The sequence below is a fragment of the Protopterus annectens genome, chromosome 9.part0 (assembly GCF_019279795.1).
Source record: "Protopterus annectens isolate FY-2018-M chromosome 9.part0, PAN1.0, whole genome shotgun sequence".
In the NCBI taxonomy this organism is placed as follows: Eukaryota; Metazoa; Chordata; order Ceratodontiformes; family Protopteridae; genus Protopterus; species Protopterus annectens.
Genome location: NC_056743.1, coordinates 1,421,339,912 through 1,421,357,629, shown reverse-complemented (window position 1 = coordinate 1,421,357,629; position 17,718 = coordinate 1,421,339,912).

The following is a 17,718-nucleotide window of genomic DNA, read 5'->3' as shown; positions in this document are numbered from 1 at the left end:
AAAAGTAAGAGTAAACAAAGATAAAAGAGAGCTGCAAGTATGAGAAAGGTGGCAGATGTCAGAAAGCAGCTGCAAAATAAAAAAGTTAATTTATAAAACATGTTTTCGACATTAAGAGGTGAACAGTAGTCATTGATTGTCATCAAAACAGGTACAGGTGATGGCAAGGGGGGAGTTAAAATTTTGTTATGAGCTACAATGAATAAATGAACATAGAAGGACAGATTAAAGAAGGCACATTGTAATCCTGCTAAATAAGTAAAGAAGGCCTATTAATCTTGACTGCTAAATGTCAACAGCTTAAGGAACTCTTCAAAGGCTGTTAGTTAGTTAATAAATGAAGGTGGCAGATTTAATCAGTCTTCAGGATGTAAAGTGATTGTTTCTTTCCTTATACATCTGTGGTTTCCCATACTCTTGGACCAAATTATGCAAGTTCTGAAATTAAATGTTTTCCACAGTACAGTCTAATGTATTCATAATTCCCACATTGCTGGTCATTTTGTCTTTGTCTTCACTTTCAGAGCCTTATATTATGCAAACAACTCATACCTGATCTGAATCTGTTAGTGAAGCGAAGACACCAGGGCTAATTATTTTTTCTTGATTTTGCTTAATATTGAGTGTGTTAAAACCGTATGTACTATTTATAGCTGTCTTCAGAGACCTTACTTTTAGCTGAAATTACTTTTCCCCCATGGAAGAGGAGAACCCAGAATAGTCCTGGTTTTTTATTTGCTGTTGAGACAAAATTCTAGTGTGTAGTTTATAGCTGGTGTGCTCTGCTGAGGTTTCAATAGCTGTTTACTATTGTTATAAATAAGGTATGTTCTTGCTGTTTTCATTTTGTTATAAACAGGGTCCCAGAATATGACCAGCTCAAACTGGATCTGATTCTGCTAGTGAAGCAAGGCAATGTGGCTAAGTGATTTTTGTCTGAGTTTGCTACTACCGAGTATAATAATAAACGAAAATACCAGAAAGTCCCAATAGAATCGTCCAGTCAAACGAAGGAACAATAGAAGCAAAATACACTGTAGGATTCAACACCCAGAGAAAAATGAACGAGTCTTCAGTAATCCATATACGAACTTCTTTTATTGGGACAGACAGACAAGCGCTTTCACGCACCAAAGTGCGCTTCTTCAGATCTTCACATACAACTACAGTTTGCCAAAGGTATATATACCTAGTCAATTGTAGCTACTTTATCAATTAGTGCTTAATTCATCAATTATAGTTGAAATTAATTAATTGTCTAAATCTTTTTTAAAATTTTGCACTGAGCACTGATTCACTGAAGGAATTAATAAACCCATTTTAGAAACACATTTTAAAACGCATTTTAAAACACATTTTTAGAACATTTTTAAAACACATTTAGAACCACTGAAGTACACTTGTTAAATGCAAGCAAAATTGATAAGGTTATATAGGTTATATTTATATTGCATCTGAAAACATATATATTATATAAATCATATTTAACCACCTATTCATTAGATCATTTTCAACGTATAAACAGATATAACGTATGCATATAAACATTCTTAAAACCTATAAATATTTATTAACCATTGTTAAAATATTCTAAAATACTTATTTCTAAAAAAATTTTTATTATTTATTTTCATACTTATTACCAAATATAAATATAAATATAAATATTTATCTCATTAAGTATAAAAACAAATAAATAAATAAGTAGATAAATAAATAAATATATAAATAGATGCAGATGAATAAACAAGTAAATAAACAGGTAAATAGATGACAGCATTGTTAGTATATGTAGAACAAGGGTATTAACCTTCTATCTATATATCCTACCATCTAATATAGGTTTAATGCAAATGCTCTGATTTAAACCTGGGTGTAAGTGTGCTCCTAACCTAAAAATCCATGTTAATTCAATATTGGCTAAGGCATTCACATTGTCACCCCATCTTTTATTCAAACCTACTACCGAGTATACCAATACACCCTTAAACTGTTTCTAGCTAAATTTTAGTCTTTGCTTTAAATTTAAATTACTTTTTCTTTTCTCATGGCAGAAGAGAAACCAGGGCTAGTTCTAGACCTGTGTTTGCTGCTGAGGTAAAACCTTGTATGATGTTATTAGTTGGAGTCCTCTATTGCTGTTTTCAGTTATTTCAAATATTTTTTTTTTTCTTGCTGTTTTCCAGTGTTGTAAACAAAAACCCAGATAGTGACCAGTTCAAACCAGATTTGACTCTGCTGCTGAATCCAAGACCACCTGGCTATGTGACTTTGGATTAATTTTGCTTAATATGGAGTATACAAAGGCAAACTATATTGTTTCCAGCTGATTTTAGTTACTGTGCTATGAATTTAAATGGTTGTTTTCTTTTTTTTTTTTTTTTTCTGGTGGCAAAACAGAAAAACAGACTAGCTCTAAGCTTGTGTTCATTACTGAGTCAAAATTCTAGTGTTGGTCTAGTCTACTCTGTTGATCTTTGTCTTGCTTTTTCTGTTGCTATGTATAAGGCATTTTAGTATGGTTTAGCTTATTGCCACACGTAGTACCATACTGCGACAATGTGCGCTGTAGAGATGCAGGTGTCTTGACCTACACCTGTAGTCATATCACCTCCTTCTCCTAGACCGGGTTTAGTCAGTGTACAAGTCGGATTTGCAAGTGCCCACCAGCTGCCCATAGCTGAGCAACAAGCCTCAGTGTGTGCTTGAATTACTCTGTTGTCTTCAAAGTATTCATAGCTGCTCTACACCACTCATACGTTCACAGTTGCCATCTTAGCCAATAAGAGCCTATTGTTTGCACAGAGCTGTGCAGGCTAGGACTAGTCTTCTTTTAATATCTTAGAGTATGCTTTCCTCCTGAAATAATCTCATTTAGCTGCATATATTTATTCTGTGTTAGTCAGTGTATCCTTTCATAACAAAACCCTCTTAGTTGCATTCCTTCTTAAACTAAAGTATACAGCTAAACGTCATTTGGTTTGTGTATTTCCTAACTAAATTCCCTGAGTCACTAGACCAAAATGGAAAGTCAGCCTCCTTGTGCCCTTTCAGTTTACAGCATCTTAGTACTTGTCATCCTTAAACAGTAGTAATTATTGTCTTATGCTCACAGATAGTAAACACTCAAAGCAAACAATTCTGTCTGTGAGAGGTGCAAATATTTAATTAATCTAGAGGCCTCCTTCTCAAAGAAAACAGGACTGTGACTCTTACTTCACAAAATCACATACAAATGTCATATGCTAATGCTATAAAATCTTTACCAAAGTCTCCCAAATCTAGGGAGACTAGGTCTCACTGTAAATCTATCTTATTCATGCACACCAATAGTTGTGTCACTAAGAGTCAAATCACTTTATATCTATTACCCAAAACCACTGTATTAATAAAAATGTTTCACTGATCAATGACTCTGTAATTAGGTATGCAGATTCTCCAGTCAGTAGACAAGACAAAGTTAGGGTAAAAGTGAGCTGTTTATCAGTTGCTAGCTTATTTGACATCACAGGGGCTCTAAAGCCCCTTTCACCTGACAGATATATGGTGATCCATGTGGAGATAAAGGACCTGGGAGCAAAGCCCTGAGAAAGTGACATATCAGCACCCTTCATTTATGTGACAAATGCAGGCACAATACTGGTCCTGAGTGAAATACTCCTTCTCCAGGAATGATGCCTAGGTAAAAAGAAAAAGTAGTTGCCTTGACTTCAGCAATTGGTTATATAGTTGGTGTTGTTCCAGGAGAACTAGTACGTGTCAGAATGAGATGAGATGGGCAACAGTCCAACTTGATTGACAAGGGATGGCCTACTCCTCTCATTCCAAATCTTCTGCATACTAGCTAAAGGATTTATTGTCCCCATAGTGACTTTTCTAGGTATAGCCCAGCTAATGAATATTTCAACATAACAAACATATCAAACTCAAAACAAGATCACATTAAGGTAGCTTTGCTCAGTTGCCCAATCATGAGGCTATCCTACATTTGTAGCAAATCTATATAAATCCAAACAAAGAAATTTGTCCATACCTGGATTTTGTGCCTACTGTGCTTTTGGGATTGATGGTAACTGTGTTGGTATCTCCATATTTGTTAAGGAACATATCACCTCCAGGCACATTCCCAGAGACCCACTTATGGGACCCATAGAATTCCAGATCCCCTTAAACAAGACAAATTCTCATGTTGTAGTCTGTTATAGGACATCCTCTATGTTCCCGATAATCATGTAAAATTACTAAATGTACTCAATGCACTCCCTATAAAGAAAGAATTATGTTACATTGGGGGATGTCAACTACTCCTCAATAAACTGGAGCACCTAGATGTTCTTAGATTTAATAACTAAAACTCCTTGGATCGGATAGTAAGGAAACCCACCTGAGGACATAATATTCCCAATCTGGTCCTTACAAATATAGCCTCTTTGTGCACTATTCCTATGGAATGTCCTTCTCTAGTTAAGTTGGGCCATAAACTAGTAACTTTCACCTTCAAAATCTCCAAACCCCTGTATCTAATATCTTGGAATTCAATGATTTCAAATGTACTAACCTCATCAAATTATACAACAAGGTTTTAAAGTTAACTCATGGCAGCATCAGCTCTGATGGTGACACAGCAAATAATTTCACACAGCAATTCTACATCCATTGAGATAAATGTATGTTGCTGGTAGTCTCCACCAAATAAAAATATTTTGGGAAATTAAGAAACAAACCTTTTTGGTGGTCATCCAGCATAAATACATTTTACAGCAAAAGAAAAATATTATACACACTAACACACAAAAAAAACACTGTTATCAAAGATGGTATCAGAAATATTACTAACAACTTGAAAAATACTAAATACTATTAGGCCTTCTAAAGCAGACCATGAAGGTAAACGAGCTTCTGAAATTAAGAGTAATTATAAATCTTATTTCAATGTTGGAATAACACCCAACATTGCAATGAATTTGTTCAAAATGGCAGCACTTAGACCCAATAGATACTGTCAATACAGTAGCAAACAAATTCTGTGTTAATTTCACTCCCAAGACTTCTTTCCAAAGTCCACATATTCCTGAATCCCATAATTCTCCAATTATCACCAAGGAACATGTATTGAAGGTGCTTTCTAAGACTAAACATGCTTCTTCAATGGGGCTGACAAAATGCCTCATTGTTTAACAAACAGTATTAAGCATACCTGGGTATAGCCACTCCTCATATTGTTTAATCTAATTTAACCTAAAGTTTAGCACACCTCCAACCCTGGGAGTTATAGTTCCATCAGCTTGATGATTCCCATCTGCAAAGTCATGGAACATATTATAACTGACTTTATAAACTATTATATCAAAAATCTCAATAGATTTGACCTACAGCAGTTTGGCTTTGTCAACAGAACATCCTGCCTAATAAATTCAGTTAACTTCTTTAAAAGTATTACATAGACTGTCAAAACTGGTCAGGCTGTTCACATGGCATATCTTGATCTGACCAAGGTGTCTGACTCCATACTCCATGCTGGTATTGTAAGTAAGCATAACACTTTAAAACAGATTCTTATGTGGTAAGGTAGATAACAAATTGGCTAAAAAACAGAATCCACACTGTGTTGAATGGTAGGTGCCTCATCAGAACGCATGAAGGTAAACCAGTGGTATGTTCCAGTGGTCAATGCTGGGACTCCTCCTTTTCAATATTTACTCCAGACCAAAAACCAAGACCTCTGGCTATCTAAGTTTCCAGACATCTACACTCACTCAATAGCAGGAACTCACATTAATAACTGATATACTGAAAATGGGCTCAAATTAAATGCAAAAAAGTGCAATATTGTCACATTTGGTAGACAACCATACCTCTCAACTGTCCAGATTTTTAGAGAATGTCCAGATTTTTTGCCTCATATTTTTGGTCTGTTCCTCATAAAACTTGTGGTTTTCTGGCAAATTACTCATGACTTGAAGCCACTAAATAATGGAATACATTTGAATTTCAAACTTCATATCTTTCAGAAAATGCATGCTAACACATATCATGTAATTTTTAGCAACTTTCTAACTTTATAAGAGCAATATTTGAAATATGTCCCTATTTTTGGGCCTTTGCCCCCCCCCCCATTATTTTAGGCTTTGTCCAGATTGCTTGCACTAAGAGGTTGTGAGGTATGTAAACAACCCCTCCCCTCAGTATACAACATAATCAATATCCCACTTCAAATGAAAAAGCCTTTAGGGACCTTGGTTCATGGGTTGATAATTTCATCTGTTTAAATCAGCATGTGGCAACAGCAGTCACAAAATCATTCGACTTGGCACAGTTGATTGCTAAGAGAATTTAGTCCAAATCTGAAAATGTCACTGCTGCCTAATATTCAGCAATGATTATGCTCATTATTGAGTACAACACCCCTTTGGGATGTACCTCATTTGAGATATCAAACAACTAGAAAGACCTTAGAGGTTCCTAACTAAGAAGATCACAGGCTTAAAAACCCTGTGCTACTGTAAAGAACTGGAAGCACTGTCCCTGTATTCAGCATCTTTGAGGGGAGAGCTAGCCTTGCCTTCTGTACCTTTAAAGACCTAGTTGTTTTGGATCTGTTGTATCTCCATAAATCGAACATTTTTCACAAATACCAAAATCAGTGACCTAAATTTTCATCAGCAAAGAAATAAGACTTGATGGAGAGACAGATTCATCATATAGCACCTCTCTCACCTCTGGAACAAACTGCTCCTGCAGATTAAGCAGTATGATACACTATCATCTTTCACACATGACCTAGATGAGTGGATGGGTAGCCACAAACTCGTCCCAGGCATGACTGGTCTAGGCTTTCTAGATAAGAGGGTATGGTTAAGGGTGGGTGCTGGCAAGGTATAAATGATAACAAGACTCAGTTGCCTTGAAATTTCTATAAATCATATACATCTTATGAAACATCATTATATAATTGCTTTTATGCCAGCAACTTTACCACTATGTATTAATTCTTATGTCCAGGTTCATTTTCTGTGCCTTTTATACTACCAATCATTCTGTGCATTTGTTCTGCATGGCACAATCAGTTTATATCAATCTGATCTGCTATAGCTCATTGTTGATCATCTTAATGAAGCCCAGTTGGCTTTGGAAAAATAGACTATGTTGGCTGACTGTAAAAAATTCTTACATTAAAAGCAAAGCCTCCCCCCCAACCCTTATGCAGGAGGCTGCACCCCCTTCACTATTTTAACTAATTCCAAAATAATTAAGCCTCTGTAATTTGTGCCAGAGTTGATGAATTCACTCCACTCATCCCAACTAAATGAGTTTCAATGAAATGATCACTCACTAATAATAGAAATAATTAAACCTGGATGGTTAATAAACAATATTACAGAAGCTCTAACAGAGACACTCCTTGAACTGTTTAACCTCAGTATAGCAAATGGCTTTCTCTGAGGTTTGGAGCACATACCACTCCATAAGTGTGTCCTCACCACTGACCGTGGGAAGTATAGGCTATTCATCCTGTGAAGTCTTATTTGCAAAGCCATGGAACATGTTATAACTGATCTGATAAACTGTGTCATTAAAAATCTCATTGGGATGAACCCACAGCTGTTTGGCTTTGTCAAGGGTAAATCCTGCTTAATGAATCTGGTTAACTTCTTTGAAAGGATAACACAGGCTGTTGACAGTGGTCATAGTGTCCACACAGTGTATCTTGACCAGGTGAAAGCATTTGACATTGTACCCCATGCTACTACTAAGTTTAATGTATTACAAATAGATCCCTGTGTACTAACCTAAATAGCAAATTGGATGAGAGACAGACCCCTCATTACGAAAAAAAAAAAAAGCCCACATTCTGCAGGTTGGAGATGCCTCATCAAAGTGTATGACGGTAACCAGTGGTGTCCTACAGGGCTCAGTGTTGGGACTCCTTTTGTTTGGCATTTACGTTTTGATTTCCAGAACATCAACAATGTCCTCTGGCTAACAAAGTTTGTAGATGACTGTGAGAGTCATTGTCAAGTCCCCCTACTGCAAAGCCCTTCAGCAAGAACTTATAAATACATGTTGTACTAAAAATGACTCAAAGTAAATGCTAAAAAGTATAATAACAAGAAAAAAAAACACTCAATGAAAGGTAGAAAGTAGATTTCACATTTTTATCCTTTAATGTTTGCAAGACTTCAGTAGAAGACTTGTGTTTGGTGATTTTCATGTTGTTGTTCTGTTTTTACACTAGTACCAAGGAGCCATGGGTTCTGTTGCTAAAAAGTGCAATATTGTCACAATTGGTAAACAACCCACTCCCAAGAGCACACAACAGCCTACTCCAAAATGAGACAGTGGTTAAAGACTTTAGAACTTGCTTCTACTTGGCACAGCTAATTTCCAAAGGATCATCATCCAGATCTAAAGAGGTCACTGTCCCCTTATATTCAGCATTGATTAGGTCACTTATTGACTGCAATGCCTCCTTTGGGATGTACCCCACTTGGCATATCAAACAATTAGAAAAAGCGCAGATGTTCTGAACTAAGACAATCACTGGCTTAAAAGACCAAAGCTGGAAGCATTGCCCCTTTATTCAGTATCTTGCAGACTTCTGAGGAGAGATCTATGTCTTGCCTTCCATACCTTTAGAGATATAGTGATCTTGGATCTCTTGTATCTCCACAAATCAAATAGTCCCACAAATAACAGAACCATGGATTTAAATTTTCATTAACAAATAAATAAAACAGGGTAGAGAAAGAATTTAATTATGAAGTACCTTTGCCACCTCTGGAATATATTCCCACTGCAAATCAAGCCGGGTGATACAATATCTTCCTTCAAATGGGTACTGGATGACTGGATAAGTATTCAAATATTTACTCTTGGTTTGACTGGCCTACCCACCTTGAAAAAAAGAGGCACAGGATACACTCTAAGGATGGGTACTGGCAAGGCATAACTAGCCACAAGATTCACCTGCCTTGCATTTCCCATGATTCCTGTGAATGCTACACATATCATCTTTTCCCACAACTACACTGCATAAATCGATTCCTTGCAAAACTGTTGCTGATGCCTTTACATAAATCATCTTTATGGCAGAAGTCACTCAGTATTAATTGATTTTGTAAAAGTAAGAATGAATAGACATCTGCATAATATTATATACATGTATATTATGTACATATATATGGATCTAGAGGTATGTGTCGAATCAACAGTATGTTGGAATGGCTAACGTCGCCATAATAATGTAAAAGTGCAAATGTTGATATGCTTCTGCACATGTTCTGAGGTTACTCACTGGAGCATGCAATGTTAAAAAAAAAAGTATTTTTTGAAGGTGTCAAGCCCAACTGCACCCCTTACCCCCTGTTAATTATATGTTCTAATTCTGAGATTGCACAGTCCCCAAGAAAAGGACATATTTCCCATCCCTGGAGATTGTCTGTTATCACACCACTGTCAGCCATCTGCTTTATCGACCAAAGTGCATCAACACTACAAATGTCAATTTTACCTACACTTAAGCAATAGTAGGTAAACCATATATATATTTTAATTAGATCTGTAGCTTTGGTGCTGCCCACATGCATGGGTTGGATTCCTTTCTAACCTGTTGTATATAAAGTAACTTTATTTACACTATAGTAAAATAAAGATATACCTATGTATAGCCAGAGAGAACGTTTACTCTTGACATTTACTTCCTGTTGGAATGGTTAAGAAGGCATGTCCAACTAAAATGCTAGCACAAATAATCACACAGCATCAAATACACAAGTTAAACCTCAACAGTATGCCATAAGTGGAAAATGTCTGATGTTCTCAAACTTTATAAGAAGCCCTTGTTACTTAACCAAAAGGATTGTGGGTACCAAGACAGGATGGAATCAAGAAAACAAACGTTCTTCAGAAGATGCACAGTTAATGGAAACAAATGTACGCTCGAATATTATGTATGTATAGCTTTAATAATTAGGACATCCCAGAACACACCATCCTTGCAATGCTTTAGTTTTGATTATCTGTAGTCTCCCAGGGCAATCTCAGGCACTCTTTATTTAATCTTCAATGACAATAATTAGATTAAATGTGCTACCATGCTCCATGGATATTAGCTAGTTTGTAATGTGTGCAGCTCAATATCTCAGAAAATAAGATGAAAAAAATTGCAAAAGTGCAAGCAGTGTAATAAAATCAGACTCTGATTTTGATGTTATTAAACGAGACATACAGGCTGCAAAATGTCTTGATTAGCTAAATAAATAACAAAGTGGAGGCCACGAAAGGTGCCACATGTTACTGTGTACATTCTGTGGTACCAAAAAAAAAACTGAAAATGGTAGCAAAGTACCTGAATATAAACAGACTAAAACACTGTAAATCTTGCAGAGAAAGGTTTTATTCAGAAACTGAGACAAAAATATTCTGCCAGATTTTAATATTTATAAATGAAGCACAGAGCACAATCCAATTGCATGTGCAGTGTTCCAAGCAGCTTTCTGTATCATAAATAAGTACTTATTATCTGCTTCCTCTGTCCATAGAAGGTCTCTATCTCAGTGAGCCAAACTGCTTCTCCACTGTAACTGCAAATTCATATTGTAATATAGATTATTCACACAATTGTATATAATATAGATACCTGTTTTTTTTTTTTTTTTTTGTCTTTTGCTGTCTACATCAGAGAAAGTCAAGAAAAGGAGAAATGGAGTTAATGGATCCATCTTGGAATGAGGCTGAATTGTCAGATGGTAGTGAGGAAAAGAGACCAGAAGTTGATGTTTGATAAGTCGGAGTCAGACTTTCACAACAGGAACCAATAACCTTTTGTGATGTAGATATAATTCAGTGTCATTTCACAGAATCCAAATGCAATCTAAACTGTTTACCCTCAGTGGCGTTTCCAATTCCTCTTCTTCCCACACTAACTCTCTGTAGTTGCTACAGCCCTTGAACTATCTCATTTGGACATGAACTTTACTGTAGTACCAGTAGTACCAGAACATTCCAAGGTACTGCAACTCTTTGTGAAAACAGTATTCTCTTATAAACTTTCAGATTTTTCCACCTACCTGTCGATACTGGTCCCATATGATCCTGAGTTAATATTTACGCACCCAGCTCCATGGCATTTTCACTGTTGTATTATGAAATTTAAAGTTTTTATTATTATTATTATTATTATTATTATTATTATTATTATTATTATTGTGTCGGCTATAGGTTACCTTACTGATATGCAGTTTGGCTAAAGAAACTCCAGATCTACTCAGTTGCGTACCGCCTACTCAGAGGCGATCTGTGTCTGATGTATAAAGCCACGTCCAACCCAGAATTAATGGACATGTTTCACCTCAGGAAATCCAAATCCCTTAGAGCTACACACTCCAGAGACTTGAACCTCAGCACAGAAATAAATAGGACATGCTGGAGGGACAGATTCATATCCCAGAGGCTTTCCTCACTCTGGAACAAAATCCCAATCCATGTTAGGCAAAGCCCCTCACTGACTCTCTTCAAGAGAAATCTTGACGAGTGGATGGGAGATCGTAAGTTAAACCTTGGGATCTCTTCTGTGTCCCTGATTGACAGAGGTACAGTAAACTAACCTTAAAAGGGCTACCTTCTGTGACCTACTATACAGAGGCACAGTCAACTAATCTAAAAGTGTGGCGAAAGCCAAACACACTCTGGCTAGGCTTATAAATGCCCTTGGGCTGATAGCCTAGTATCAACCTATGAACCTATGAACCTATGATGACACATTGGCTAAGCCCAGTTGACTGAAACATCACTTAAGTGCAAGCTATGATATTAATGGTGGGTGGACTTTGCCTTATGCCCTCTGCAGTGGGAGACCTCATGCATTAGCATTTCACTTTAACATGACATGTTTCTGAGGTCACCATATGCCACAGAAAGGGAATTCATGATATCAAGTTCAGCCAACCAGTGTCAACCAAATAGTCTTCAACAAAGAAGGCTATAACCAAAAAACTAATTCATGCTTTTGTTTCTAGCCTTAAGAAGGCACTTGTTTATGGTTTCAAATCAACCTTTATAACATGTGCTCTGCAAGCTCCGTATCATTGTGACTATTTTCATTACCAGTTCAAATAATGTTTATTTTTCATGAGAAGGGAGTCTCCAGAAATGAATAAAGTCCTCCCGGGTTAACTTCCCTTAGTTGCTAAAGTTTCAGAATATTTGTTAAGAATTAACCCTGTCCCTGAGTCAGATGAGATGGTACTATTTCAGTTTTTGACTTTATAAGAAGAATGCTGTTTTTCTGCTTACTGTAGTGCCAGTTTTATTTCATTAGGGTAGGACTTGTGCATATATTGAAAATAACATTGCACAAGCTATGACATCTTATTAGTCTGACCATATTGTATAGCACTGGATCACTATGCAGTAAATGCATTTGCATTTATCTTTGTTGCCATATCAGTGCTAAAAGCTCCGTATCACAAATGTGAGGACCATAATTGTAACACTTGATTACACTGAAATTAAACTACACATTAGTCTCTATAAAAGAAAAAATCCAAAACTTGCTGTAACAAGATAAAATCTTTTTCTCAATATATATATATATATATATATATATATATATATATATTTACACACACACACACACACACACACACACACACACACACACACACACACACACACACACACACACACTGGATATAAAAAGTTTACACAACTCTGTTAAAATGGGTACACACCTGATTAACCCCAAATAAAGTTCAGCTGTCCTAGTAGGATTTTCCTGACATTTACTCAGTTGCCTGCTACAGCAAAAGCCATGGTTCACAGAGAGCTTACAAAGCGTCAAAGAGCTCTCATTGTTGAAAGGTATCAGTCAGGAGAAGGGTACAAAAAAATTTCCTCAGCAGTGGATATATTATGGAACACAGTGAAGACAGTCATCAAAAAGTGGAGAAAATATGGGACAACAATGACATTGCAAAGAACTGGATGTCCCCCCAAAATTGATTAAAATACAGGATGAAAACTGGTCAGGGAGGCTGCCAAGAGACCTACAGCAACAGTGAAGGAGCTGCAGGAATTTCTGGCAAGTACTGATTGTGTACTACATTTGACAACAATCTTCTGTTTCTCCATATGTTTGGACTATGGGGTAGGGTTGCAAGACAGAACCCTTTTCTTACACAGAAAAACATCCAGGCCCAGCTACAATTTGCAAAAAAATACATCAAGACTCCCAAAAGCATGTGAGAAAATGTGTTTTGGTCTGATAAGACCAAGGTTGAACTTTTTGGCCACAATTCCAAAAGGTACATTTGGCACAAAAACACTTTTCATCACCAAAAGAACACCATCCCCACAGTGAAGCAGGGTAGTGGCAATATGATGCTTTGGGGTTGCTTTTCTTCAGCTGATACTGGGGCTTTAGTCAAGGTAGGGGGAATTATGAACAGTTCCAAATACCAGTCACTTTTGGCCCAAAACCTTCAGGCATCTGATAGAAAACTGAAGATGAAGAGGAATTTCACCTTTCAGCATGACAATGACTCCAAGCATACATCCAAATCAACAAAAGAATGGCTTCACAGGAAGAAAATTAAAGTTTTGGAATGGCCCAGCCAGAGCCCAGACCTAAATCCAATAGAAAATATGTGGGGTAACCTGAGGAAGGCTGTGCAGAAGAGATGCCTTCGCAATCTGACGGATTTGCAGCGCGTTTGCAAGGAAGAGTGGGCAAGTATTGCCAAGTCAAGATGTGCCATGCCGATAGATTCCTACCCAAGAAGACTGAATGCTGTAATTAAATCAAAAGGTGCTTCAACAAAGTATTAGTTTAAGGGTGTGCACACACAACAAAGTATTAGTTTAAGGGTGTGCACACTTATGCAACCAGCGTATTGTACATTTTTTATTTTTTATATTTTTCCCCTAACAGATTTGTTTGTTTTTCAATTGAATTGTACAGGTTCTAGTTCACATTAAAGGTGGGAAAAGTTTTGAAATGATTTATTGTGGTCTCATTTTTTTATATAACAAAAACCTGGCATTTTAACAGGTGTGTGTAAATGTTTTATATATATATCTATATATATATTTATATTATATATATATATATATATATATATATATATATATATATACATATATATATATATGTATATATATATATATACATACATACATATACGGTGAAGAACTTCTCAAAAGCAAACTTCACACTTCTCAAAACCGAGGTGGAATCCTTCAAAGCCCCCGGGCCAATGGAAAATATGGCCCAAATCGCAGAATCCTTTACAAACACATTCTATGGACACCTACAGGAATGCATGGATCGTGCTGTCCCAAATAAAACCAAGACTCACTCCTCCAAAGACAGGAGACCTGTCTGGTGGATCCCAGCCATAAATAAGCTATACAACAGAAGGAGGAAGCTACTACATGATAGAGCAAAATCCCAAAAAGGGAAGGCATCTCTGATCAGTACTATCAAGAAACTACGATCCCTCATAAAATCATCAAAGGCCAGCTTCGAAAGAAAAATTGCACAAGACGCTAAAGATAATCACAAGGCCTTCTTTAGTTATGTCAGGAACCTGGACAGCAACTCCCAGATATGCTCTGAGTTAGCGCAAACTGACAAAAAATACACTGAACCGACAGACATTGCCAACATCCTGGCAGACAGGTTCAGTGCAAACTTCTCCCCCCCTTCCTCCCCAAAAGAGCAAATGTCTATCCCAACAGAGTGTAGCCTCCCTGACATTACAGATGCACAGGTGAGAGCTGCCCTCTCCAAAGCAAAAAACACAGCATCAATGGGACCGGACGGTGTCCCGGGCTGCGTCTTACACGAGCTCCAAGAAGAACTGAACCCTCACATAACGTAACTGTTCAATCTCAGCCTTACTACAGGATATGTACCCAAGGAATGGCGTACAGCAACAGTGATCCCACTCCACAAAGGTGGTGCCACAACGGACCCCGGAAACTATCGCCCTATAAGCCTGACTAGCCTGGTCTGCAAAGCTATGGAGTGTATCATCATGGAACTCATAAACAAAGACATTGGGAATCTCCAAACACTGGATCCTACCCAATTTGGCTTTGTTAAGGGCAGATCTTGCCTCTTGAACCTGGTCTACTTCTTTGAAACAGTCACCAAGGCCATACATGAAGGGAAGGTAGTCCACACAGCCTACCTGGACCTCGCAAAAGCCTTCAACACAATACCCACCTCGGGCATCATAAATAAGCTCACCAGCTTAAATATCAACCCCTATGTCACAAGATGGGTTGCAAACTGGCTCAGGGATAGAACCCACATGGTCAGAATTGCAGGTGCCATGTCAGACTCTAAACCAGATACAAGTGGCATCCCACAAGGCTCAGTCCTGGGACCTCTCTTGTTCGGTATATATTTCTCTGAGGTACAGGCTAACATGGGAGGACTATGGCTGACCAAGTTCGCAGATGACTGCAAACTGGGTGCCATAATCAACTCGCCGACTGACACAAGCATCCCCCAAAAGGGTCTCACAGAGACGGATAACTGGTGCCAGAGCTATGGCCTAAAGCTAAATGCCAAAAAGTGCATAGTCATCCCCTTTGGGAAAAACAAAGTGCCCACAAATTACCACATAGGTGGTAATCCATTAAGTACGGAAGAAGTAATTAGGGATTTGGGGACCCAAGTAGATAGCAATCTCTCCTTTGACAATCACATTGCCAAAGTGGTTAGAAAGACCTTCTATATAGCCCACCTTATCATGAAAGGGTTCACATCTAGATCAAGAGAAGTCATTGTGCCCCTCTACTCATCACTCATCAGGCCCAAAATTGAATACAATGCCCCATTTGGGATGTACCTTACCTGACACCTGCAGCAACTGGAAAAAACCCAAAAGTACCTCACCAAGAGGATCAAGGGACTCAAACAGATGCCCTATGCAGTTAGGCTAAAGAAACTCAAGCTCTACTTAGTTGCTTACCGCCTACTCAGAGGCGATCTGTGCCTGACGTATAAAGCCATGTCCAACCCAGAATTAATGGACATGCTCCACCTCAGTAAATCCAAATCCCTTAGAGCTACACACTCCAGGGATTTAAACCTCAGCACAGAAATAAATAGGACATGCTGGAGGGACAGATTCATATCCCAGAGGCTCCCCTTACTCTGGAACAAAAATCACAATCCATGTTAGGCAGAGCACCTCAATGACCCTCTTCAAGAGAAATCTTGACGAGTGGATGGGAGATCGTAGGTTTACCCCTGGGATCTCTTCTGTGTCCCTACTAGACAGAGGCACAGTAAACTAACCTTAAAAGGGCTATCTTCTGTGACCTACTATACAGAGGCACAGTCAACTAATCTAAAAGGATGACGAAAGCCAAACACATTCTGGCTAGGCTTATAAATGCTCTAGGGCAGATAGCCTAGTATCAACCTATGAACCTATATATATATATATATATATATATATATATATATTTATATATATATATATATATATATATATATCACTCTGAGGTCACTGCATCTCAGAGTAGGAGGTTAGTCATAATAAGTTTTCTGCCCCATTCACAAACAACATTCCAAATATTGCAGCTAAATTCCATCCATATTCAAGATGCATCCTGTGCTAACTGAACTAGATAGTAAGGCCATCAGTGCAGAGAGGGGTGTAAGCAGTATAGCTTTCTTACTGTCAGGGATCTCCTTCCCAATTCCCCCTAATATTCAGTGGTTTGCTTATTGCAGAACAGGGTGTGTGTGCTGCATCTTTAAGAAGCATTTCAAGGACTGAACATACATATAAATAGCACGTGATAAGCTTCAGTGCTGTTTTGTGAGTGCAGCCAGAGAGTGAGCATGTATGAATGTAATAGCTAGTTTGTATATACGTTTATCTAAGTTAAAGTCATTAAGCCTCAATCCTGATATGTTTGTACATAATAAAGCTGCTTGAACAGAACCCACAAAGACTCATCTATTACATCCTGACTAGATGAGCGAAATGGAGAGAGAACCAGGAATTAGCCCTTCACATATTAGTCCTCTTTCCTGCTCTTTTTATCTGTACTCTGCTATCAATCATAGGTATAGGAGAAAGTCCCAAACTTGTAAGTCAAATATTTGCTTGGCTTCCTGGCACTTTTGCCCTGTGTTCAGATTGTCTAATTTTTTCATTGTTTGAGCATTATTTTCTTTCATTATATTTTTTTAATTTGTTGTTCTTGATTTTATAGAAATATGTCTGTGTTTTGAGTTTTATATAAGGGATGCTGTGCTGGTTGGTTGGTTCATTGGTAGGATGTATTTTAGGTTGTTTGTCTGATTACTGTTTTTATCAGTTGTAATGAATGAATGAATGAAATTGTCTACATTTTGTTTTATTATATTAGTTTGTATTTTTATAGTGGATTCAGTGTTTGGGAACATTTTTCCCATTGTAGTCTATAGGGAAGTAGATCTGGCTTTGTTGGTTTACTTTTGTTAATATGATACAATTAACTATATATATTTTAGATGATATACTTAATCTATAGATGTTTTATATTGCAGATATGGCTATGGCTTTGTGCACTTTTGTTAGTATGACATGATCAACTATAGATTTTTTTTTTACATTATATACTCTATAGATATTTCTATATTGTACTTGATATGTATTTTTATTCCACGCCTTTTGGGAGTCAAAGGTATACAAGTTTTTTATTCCACCC